The sequence below is a fragment of the Apis mellifera genome, linkage group LG1, assembly GCF_003254395.2.
Source record: "Apis mellifera strain DH4 linkage group LG1, Amel_HAv3.1, whole genome shotgun sequence".
NCBI classification, from domain to species: Eukaryota; Metazoa; Arthropoda; class Insecta; order Hymenoptera; family Apidae; genus Apis; species Apis mellifera.
The window spans coordinates 1,145,589-1,154,211 of record NC_037638.1 but is presented as its reverse complement, the minus strand read 5'-3'; the positions used below and the strand labels follow the sequence as shown (position 1 = coordinate 1,154,211).

General features: G+C 36.8%; 1 protein-coding gene and 1 long non-coding RNA gene across 2 annotated transcripts in view; both read left to right on the top strand.

Annotated features, from left to right (window-relative positions):
• The first annotated feature begins 1,352 nt into the window (after nt 1-1,352).
• LOC113219278 lies at nt 1,353-6,050 on the top strand. The gene is made up of 2 exons (XR_003306169.1): nt 1,353-5,624; nt 5,742-6,050. It is a non-coding gene; the product is annotated as an uncharacterized LOC113219278 (long non-coding RNA).
• Nucleotides 6,051-6,392: 342 nt separating this feature from the next.
• Nucleotides 6,393-8,623, top strand: part of LOC726886 — a 91,049-nt gene continuing 88,818 nt past the window's right edge. Inside the window, 1 exon segment of the mRNA XM_026439854.1 lies at nt 6,393-6,455. The gene's annotated coding sequence lies outside the window, so the exon portion shown is untranslated.

Genomic DNA, 8,623 nt, shown 5'->3' with positions numbered 1-8,623 from the left:
AAAATATAAATATAAAAATATTAATAGAAAATAAATACATATTTTATATGCAAAGTTTAATGTTATTGAATTATTATTCATGTATTATACTTCGGCATATTTATTTTTATTTGTTTTTTCATTTTATATAAGTTATTAAATCTTTAATAATTAAAAAAACTATCATAGGAATTATATTATATCGCTTTAATATATATATTTTTTAAAAAAATTCCTATAATAGATAAAATAGATGAATAAAATAAAAGTTTTGCAAATTTTTAAAATTTTCAACTTTTATTATTTGTACGAAATATTTTATATACATATAAATATTTACAGAAACATATCATTAATATATGTGATTTGATAATTTTTAACCTAAATATTTCAATTATTATTATTTTTATCTATTTATTTCCTTTATATAAATGTATTATTATGGTGTTAAATATTAAAATTTACTTGAAAGTAGAAAAAAGAAAAAATTAAAAATAAAATTTAGACAAAATTTATCATCAATTATTAAGAAAATTTTAAAAGAGGATCAGAATTACGTCCCTACGTAAAAGTAGGATGAATCATAGTCAAGTCTTCACTTACTTTTCTTCATATCCTACTAGGGAATTTTATTAAATTTATCTTTATATAGAAAACCATGTTCTTCCTACCACTAGCGAGAAAACAAAAGAAGAAACGTAGCCTAGTGTCGAATTCTAGAACTAACATAATATGATATATTACATATACTACAATATTTTTTTCTACATTATTAGATCGTAGATTAATATCTCTTGTTATTATATTGTAATAATTCAAGTCTTCAAAATTTTACTATTTTTTAATAATAGATATATTACAATAATTATATTAATAAATATATTAAAATACTAAAAATATATTTTTAATTCTCTCCAAGAACAAAGAAAAATTCTCTTCCATTATTCTAATGTCTTCTATAAAATATAATACATTTATTATACATTTTATAGAAAAGTATACACAGTCAAAAACATCCAGTCATAAATGTTTTACGAAATCACGTATAACATCGTTTCTAGAATAGCAAGAAAATTCTTTCGAATAAAATTTAAGACAAATTACATCCGATCAATTCTTCAAATAACCGGATAGATTGGTCCAATGGGGTTGGAATCTTCGTACAATACTTTTACACGTATATCGTGCGTTCACCTTAAGCTTGAAAAATTTCTCGTCGACGAATCATTCGATCTGTAATTCGCCCAAAATAAAAAAACTTCTCTCGAATACTTTTTTTTTTCCATTCAAGATGTATTTAGTTTTCCAAAATTTCTAACGATAATTTTTAATACGAAAAATTATTTTCAAGAGTAAAAAGATTGGTAAAAAATTTAGGTTAGCAAGATAGATAAAATTCAAGAATAGAATTCAATCATATCGGCAAACAATTTGCAGTGATAACAAGCGGATGTTCCGCAATTCGTTACTTCCGCGCCAGAACTAATTAAAGCGAATTGAAAGGTAATTGAATTAAGCTTTCAATCGTTATCTCCCCGAGAGATGTGCCCCAGTCTCAGAGGCTGGGCTGCGAATCGTTTCCTTCGAATGGTTGGCCGGACGAGAAGATTGGAAGAACAATACTTCGAAATAAAAGCGGAGGACAAGATTCGAAGGATCCAATTTAGAACGGAATACGCCTATTCGAGATTCTTTCACAATGCCAATTTCTTTCCTTCCTCCTAGAGGGTCGGACCGTTTTTCGGCCGGCTAATAGTTTCTGATCGAGTTCTGTGTTTGTCATTCATTATTAATCTATCCAACCAGCCTACACAAACTAACTGCTCCCTCTCTCCCTCCCTCGATAGCGATCAAATACAATCTTTTAAAATTTATAAATCAATTCTACAAAATTCTACAAAATTCGTTAAAAAAATACACGAATATTTTTATCAAATTTCCCAAATTTTCTCTAAAATATAAATCGTTGTCCAATTGAGATTGAAAACATGCCTAAATTACTCGAGCACCTATTAAAGCCGAAATGCGATTACAATCGATGAAAGGTTTAATACCTTGTAAGAAGCTCTCGATGCTCTTCGAGTATCCCCAGAGCGCATTATTTTCGTTCGAGCTGTTTCGAGATATCCCCACGACCCCTCTCTATCGGGTGTCCCGATAATTTATACGTCCACTCGAAAGAAAAGTTGCGCAAGAGTCCCGATAAGAAGCCGTTTTTCATTTCGCCCGCGAGCGAGAGAGAGCGACGAAAGCCATTCTCGGTTCGAGAGAAATAAAGAGAAGAGGAGGTGAAGGAAGAGGGAGGCGGGCCACCCTTCGAGATTTCGCACCTTTCGCCAGGGAGAGGGTCGAACCTTTTTTTCCTCTCCCCAAGACTTAATTTCATTGCACACCCCTCTCGATGGTTATACTTATTATTTCCCTCCCTCCCTCCCTAAATCATCAATTTCCCTTATTATTAGGTGTATTCCTGATTAGGAGAAAAACACCCCGCCCGGAACAAGAGTCGTTTCTCAAGAGATATCTTTGCGACAATGTAATAACGTCGCGGTATCGTGCCAGCTCCTCTCCTAATTCCATTCTGAAATGATCTGGAAGAAATAAATGGGTTAATAAAATCGTGTTGCGGAACTTTGGGGAAAAAATTATGCTGGAGCGGTTTAAGGAAAGGAGAGGGGAGTGTGGATAAAATCGATTGCGAACTTGAGATTCTCGTTTCATATTCGATCAATGATTTTTTTTTAGAGAGGATTGCATAACTCGTCCAAAAAATATTTTATATTTGTATAAAACGAGAGATTTCTCAACGCGATCTTCTCGCTCTTATTTTCCCAAAATCGTTACGAATTATTCGATTCTTCTATAATATCAAATATATATCTGGAAAAAATGATTGTAGGTGTAAATTATACGATCGTATATTTCAAGTAAATTCGAATAAGAATTTTAATAAAAGGATAGAAGTGTGACGTACGAGCCAATATCGAAAACGAATTTTTGTAAAAATCGGCTCCCGATTTTTTTTCTCTCTCTCTCTCACACACATCTCGTAATATCGTTTCGTTCGAAAATTTAACTTCCGATCCGATATTCGGGTCGGGGTTGATTTATGAAGCCTATTAAGGAACTGCGAAATTGTTTTGACCGATAGGAAATGGTTAGGTTAGGGTGGGACAAATGAAAGTTCGTAACTCGTTGAGGGTGGCACGGCGTTTCTTGTTTTACCACGGATCGCGGGGGCGAAATCTACGAAGATATCACAAGTTTCTTGTTATTGTTGTTGACCCTCTGTTATTGCAAACCAGAACTTCCAGGTTGCAAATTAGTCACGGCGATTTGATTCCACGGATATTAATCACTTCTTATCCATCCTCGGTACATTTATTCGCTCGGTAAAACAGCGCGACTCTCGAATCGGTTAAATATTTGCCTGTATCCGATTGAATTTTCCTTCAATATCTTGTCTTCGCTTATTTACACTTTGCCGGTGGTAGGAAATGAGAGATTTATTTTAAACTTTTCACCTTTTTCTTTTTTTTTTTTTTTACTATAATAACTTTTTTTTAATCCACTAAATAATTTCAAGTTAATTTCGAGTTAATTGAAACTCGAAGTGTTGTCTTTGGTTATTCTCTTTGATTATCTTAGAGTTTCCGATTACTTTCAACAAGCATTCACTAACCATCAATATTTGACGGAAAAACGTCGCCGGAAATCACGGAAATCTATTATTCTCCGGTTCGATTTCGAAAGGGAAGCCGGTTTCACTGCTCTCGAAATCAGATTACGTGAATTTATAGGGTCACTCACGAGCCCTAAACCTCGGGTCGTTCCCGCGAGAATCCACAGAAAACGTACACAATTAAACCGCCTTAGGGCTTCCGTTAGTACATCGTAGTACAGCTTTAACTGTACTACCATCATTTCCACGTTCATGAGAATTTAAACGGTACACTAAGCTCGTGATTATTCAAGATCGTTAAACGAAGTTAATGTTTTCGTAAATTACAGCGATCGAAATTTCAAAGGAAAATCACTTTTCTTACGATAATACGAAGAAATACACCATTACATTGTGCGACGAATATTATTTAACTTAGTATAAATTTAGTTACTTTTCGCTCGAAATATACCTTAACACGTTCCATGCATTAGATCGTACCACGTGAAGTTGCCAACTTCAGAATAAATCAACTGCTACTTGTAAACTCTACTTAACCTATATTTCGCTTAGCATATTTTTCGCGTCGTCCTCTTATATCTCGTTTGCGTAGCAAGTTCTTTTTCTATTGGTTTAACTGTTCCTTGAGAAGTGAACGAATTTAGAATATTATTCCTTATACGAGTTTAACTTGGGCTACAGTGCATATCGAAATATTAGGTTAGCTTTCGGAGAAGATTCTGTCGATGAGAGGACTGTTAATAAATCGAAAGCCAAAGTGGAAGCAGAGTTAGACGTATCTCCAATAACGGTTTTCAGACATTTGAGTGCAATGGATAAAGTGAAAAAAATTGGAAAAGTGTATTGTACCATCAACTGACAGAATGCGTCTTGTAAGTGTGCTTATCGTGTAAAGCTCGAAAGAACAGATGTCTCTTTTTGAATAGAATTATAACTCGTGATGAGAAATAGATACGATAATACAATTTGGACAATGATTGAACGCTAATAAAAATCCTAAATAAATACCGAAACCATTATTATGGACGAGAAAAGTTATGGTGACTGTATGATCCATAAAGAAAAATAATTCATCGTTCTTTTCTAAAACAAGGTGATATTATAACAAAAGTAGATATCTCATCAACCGATTATCGCTTTACGCTTATTTTTAAAAATATTCGACTAAAAGTTGTAATAGCAACATTCGACGAATTTCTTCGCGCTAAAACCAACAAGTTTTACAAAAATGGAATTATGTCGGTTCATATTTTGGTTGAATAAAGTTTAATAAAAGAAAATATATCGTTTTTCTTTCGACCAACAACAAAAATTTCTAATATAAACGAAATATCGAAAAATTCGCCGTGTCCCTTGAGCGTGCTCGAAACCTAGGAACGGAATAATACGCGAAAAATCCAGTACGTTGCCTCTCCTCGAGAGGGAGCCCCTAACCAAGCGCACGAGTGGCAGCATCCGTTAAAACGATCCGTCAGAAGCCGTTCGATTGATAGACTCGACGGGCATGAAATATTTAAACCGCTTAGCAGAGGCTCCCACGTCGTTTTTCGCCCGGCTTAAACCGTATTCACCGCGGGCGGAGGAGAAATAATTACAAAGTTACCGAGCCAAGGAGAAAGTTTTCCCGATACACGCGGCCCGCGTAGCTTCGAATATCGTTCCCATCGCCCGGATTGCCGTGTCCGGAAGGGTCTTTCGAGTCGTAAAAGCGGGTCCAAGTGCTCTTTACATGCATATTGCCTTTCCTCGAGGAGCGGCGTGCTCACGCTGCCGACGGACGTCGCGGTTCGTCCGTTTGTCGAACACACCTCGAACAGGAGGGATGCTCCGTGACGCCACGAAGAGAAAGAGGAGGAGGAAGAGGAGGGGAACTCTTCGAATTTTATGCCACGTTTAACCTTCGATCGATTTTCCTTTGCGATCGTGGAAAGAAAAAGAGAAAAAAGGAAGAAAGAGAAAGAAGGTACGACGTTACACTATATATATATTATATACACGTTGCTCACGGTCCGAAAATTAAGTTTTTGCGATCATTCTTCCATCTTGGCCTTATCTCGTCCCGGGACTGAATATTCAAAAGGTAGGATAGCCATTATCGCGAGGCTTTCGCAAGTTTCACGAAAGGCGAGATGAAGTCATCAATGAAGGCTAAAGAAGAATTTATCGTCCAACGAGAAAGTTGAGATGGGGGAGTTAAAGTGGCGAATCTCTTGCGAGACTCTTCTTCGTTGCGGCGTTTAAAATTTATTTCAAAGATTAGGTTCGATTAGGGGAAATGTCGAGACGATAATTATCCCAATCGAAAGATTATGCAAAATTCTCGTTTACGTTAGGAACGAAATTTTAATTTTGCTAATAATTAAACTGTATCTCAACTTGAAAAAAAAAATTCGAAACAATGTATCTCGCGCAATTCGAGTTTATTTTCATTTTAATATTTCATTTTAATATAACATCGGACACGATTCTTATATTTTCCAGTGAGATGAGAAACATTAAATATGCAATGATAAAATGTTCAAACCGAGTCGAGGCAAAAAAAAAAAAAATTCCAATAAACAATATGAACTTTACTATGAAAAATACGAGGAATTTTTTTTTCCCTTCTTTTTTATTTTTATTTTTTTTTTTTTTTCTTTTTTAACCAAACGTGTGATACAGCCATAACGAGAGGAGGGATAACAAGTAGCTTGTGATTAATGCTTTTGCAGGAGGTCGTTCACGGGGATGAGCCCATGGGGAGCTTTCACTGTTCTGCACTAGCTATTTGCCACTCGGCTCTATACCGCGACAGGTAGGGCGTCCACGTCGGGATATCAGCCCGATTTAATTCAAGTGTCTTGAGCTCAGTCATATTTTTAAGAGAATCGAATTGCAATAAGGGAAAGATGTGCTCGCGATGATCAGGATTTTTTAGAGTTTGTGTTTTTAAAATTCGAATATTGATTTTATATAAATTTTCGTTTCTACACGTTTCAACTTTTATTTTTAACTTTTGATAATTGTTTACAAAAAGATATATCATTCTCTTATTGCTCAATTAATTGTTGAGAATTTATTTGAATTCATTTGCTGGTTAAAAAATTATTCTTCGAAACAAGTTAGGTTAAGTTTATGATCTAAACTTGTAAATATTTATCCAACTCTTTTTTCGATATTATTTTCTTCCTTTTATCTAATTTATTTTTCCGAGCTCGACCGGACGAAATGGAACAACTAAACAAAGATTTATTTTATATTTTACGTTATCGCGACTACGTATACCGAATTATACCGAATTTTACGCGAAAGCTACAAGTATATACATTTTACGAACTTTTCAAAACACGCGTGCACACGAATTAAACAGTTTTATCTGTTCGAACGTTACGAAACACGGAACGCAAACGTCTGACCTCGCTTGTTCGTGATCGTAAAGTTTCCATAGATCCACGGTGCGTGGAAAGTTGTGTCGGCGATGCTAATTGGAAGTGGTTAGCTTCCCTCGACCAATCCTGTTTCGCATTGTGTCTCCCCACCCCATCCCAAGTTTTCTGAGATTTATGAGCTCAGAGTGAAACAAACGCTCAAGCCAGAGGGCAGAGTTAGAAGACACACAAGATTCTGAATTAAACGACAAGATGCTAAACAAATACACCTTGCCATGTCCTTCACTTTGTCCGATGATTTTCACTGCGCTATCTCAATGTTAATAATTTTCTTAAGAGAAGAATATTTCGTTTCGTTTCCACAACTTTGAATAATTTGACATTTACGAATATTTTTCTTATAGTAGAGATAGGTGAGTAAAGTAAACAAACTTGGTATAAACATATTAAATATATTATCGTGATTCGGGTAATCTCGATCAAGCCAAAAGAAAGTTCGTTCGTTTCGTTTGTTCTCTTTCTTTCTTTTAGAATCGAAAACACATCTAGAAAACACATCGCGTACAGTAGAATAGGAAGGAAAAATAAAGCGGAGAGCGCATTAAAGGACACATTTTCCGTGTCCGTTAACGTCCACAATGGGAACGGAATGGCGATCTTTTAAAATTGCCCTTACGGTAGGCTAGAATTCATCCCCGATTACACCCATTGAAAGAACGGGAAGAAAAATCAAATACACGTTGTTGCAAGCTGCACCGCACAATAATCGTGTCGTCGCACACGGCGAGGCGAGGCGCGGTTGGAGGGGAGGAAGAGAAAGAGAGGGAATCTGTCGAATAAGAGGCGGAGAAAAGAATTGCGGCTGGTGGGGATGCCGGGCAGAAAAATTCACGCGAATCTCCTAGACGAGACCTCGCCCGCGTTGGACGACGCCAAGACGACCGGCCGATGATTTTCGGAACGAGGAAAAAAGTGGGGAAGGGGAAAGAAGGTGGCGCGCCGTGCAGCGCGGTTTTTTCACCGGTTCTTCTTCTCTCCGCTACGAGGCGCGAGCTGCGAGACCGTTTTACAAATTCACGCCGGTGCGTCGCATTTTTTCGGCCGGGCTTTCACGCTCGAACGCGCTTCCACTCCTGCGAGCCTTCGTTCCCGGGTTAAGCTGCGTCCGCCGAATACACCGTTCGTTAGAAAACTTTTATAAAATTCCTTCCTCTACAAATTTCCATTTCTACGAGAAAAAAGAAAATATCCGAGGCGCTTTCTTCTCGAGCTGCCGAAAATTGTTCGAAAATTATTGTAGAATATTCGAAGACAATCGGAATTTACTTTTAGGACACCCTGTATGTATCTGACGGAGAATAGGGAAGAGGAAAGCGATGGTACGAGAGAGAGGGAGAGTCAGGTTAGGGTACGTAACTGGTCTATTATTGAGGCTTTATCGAGATTGGGGAATCGAGCGACAATTAGCCGGGACCAGGAGGCATGGAAATCGGTGGAGATCGGAATCGGAATCGGGCGAACCGGCGGCCACCGATTTCCATCCCCGGAAAAACATGGGTGAAAGAGTCGTTATTACTCCGACACGGAGGGCAAT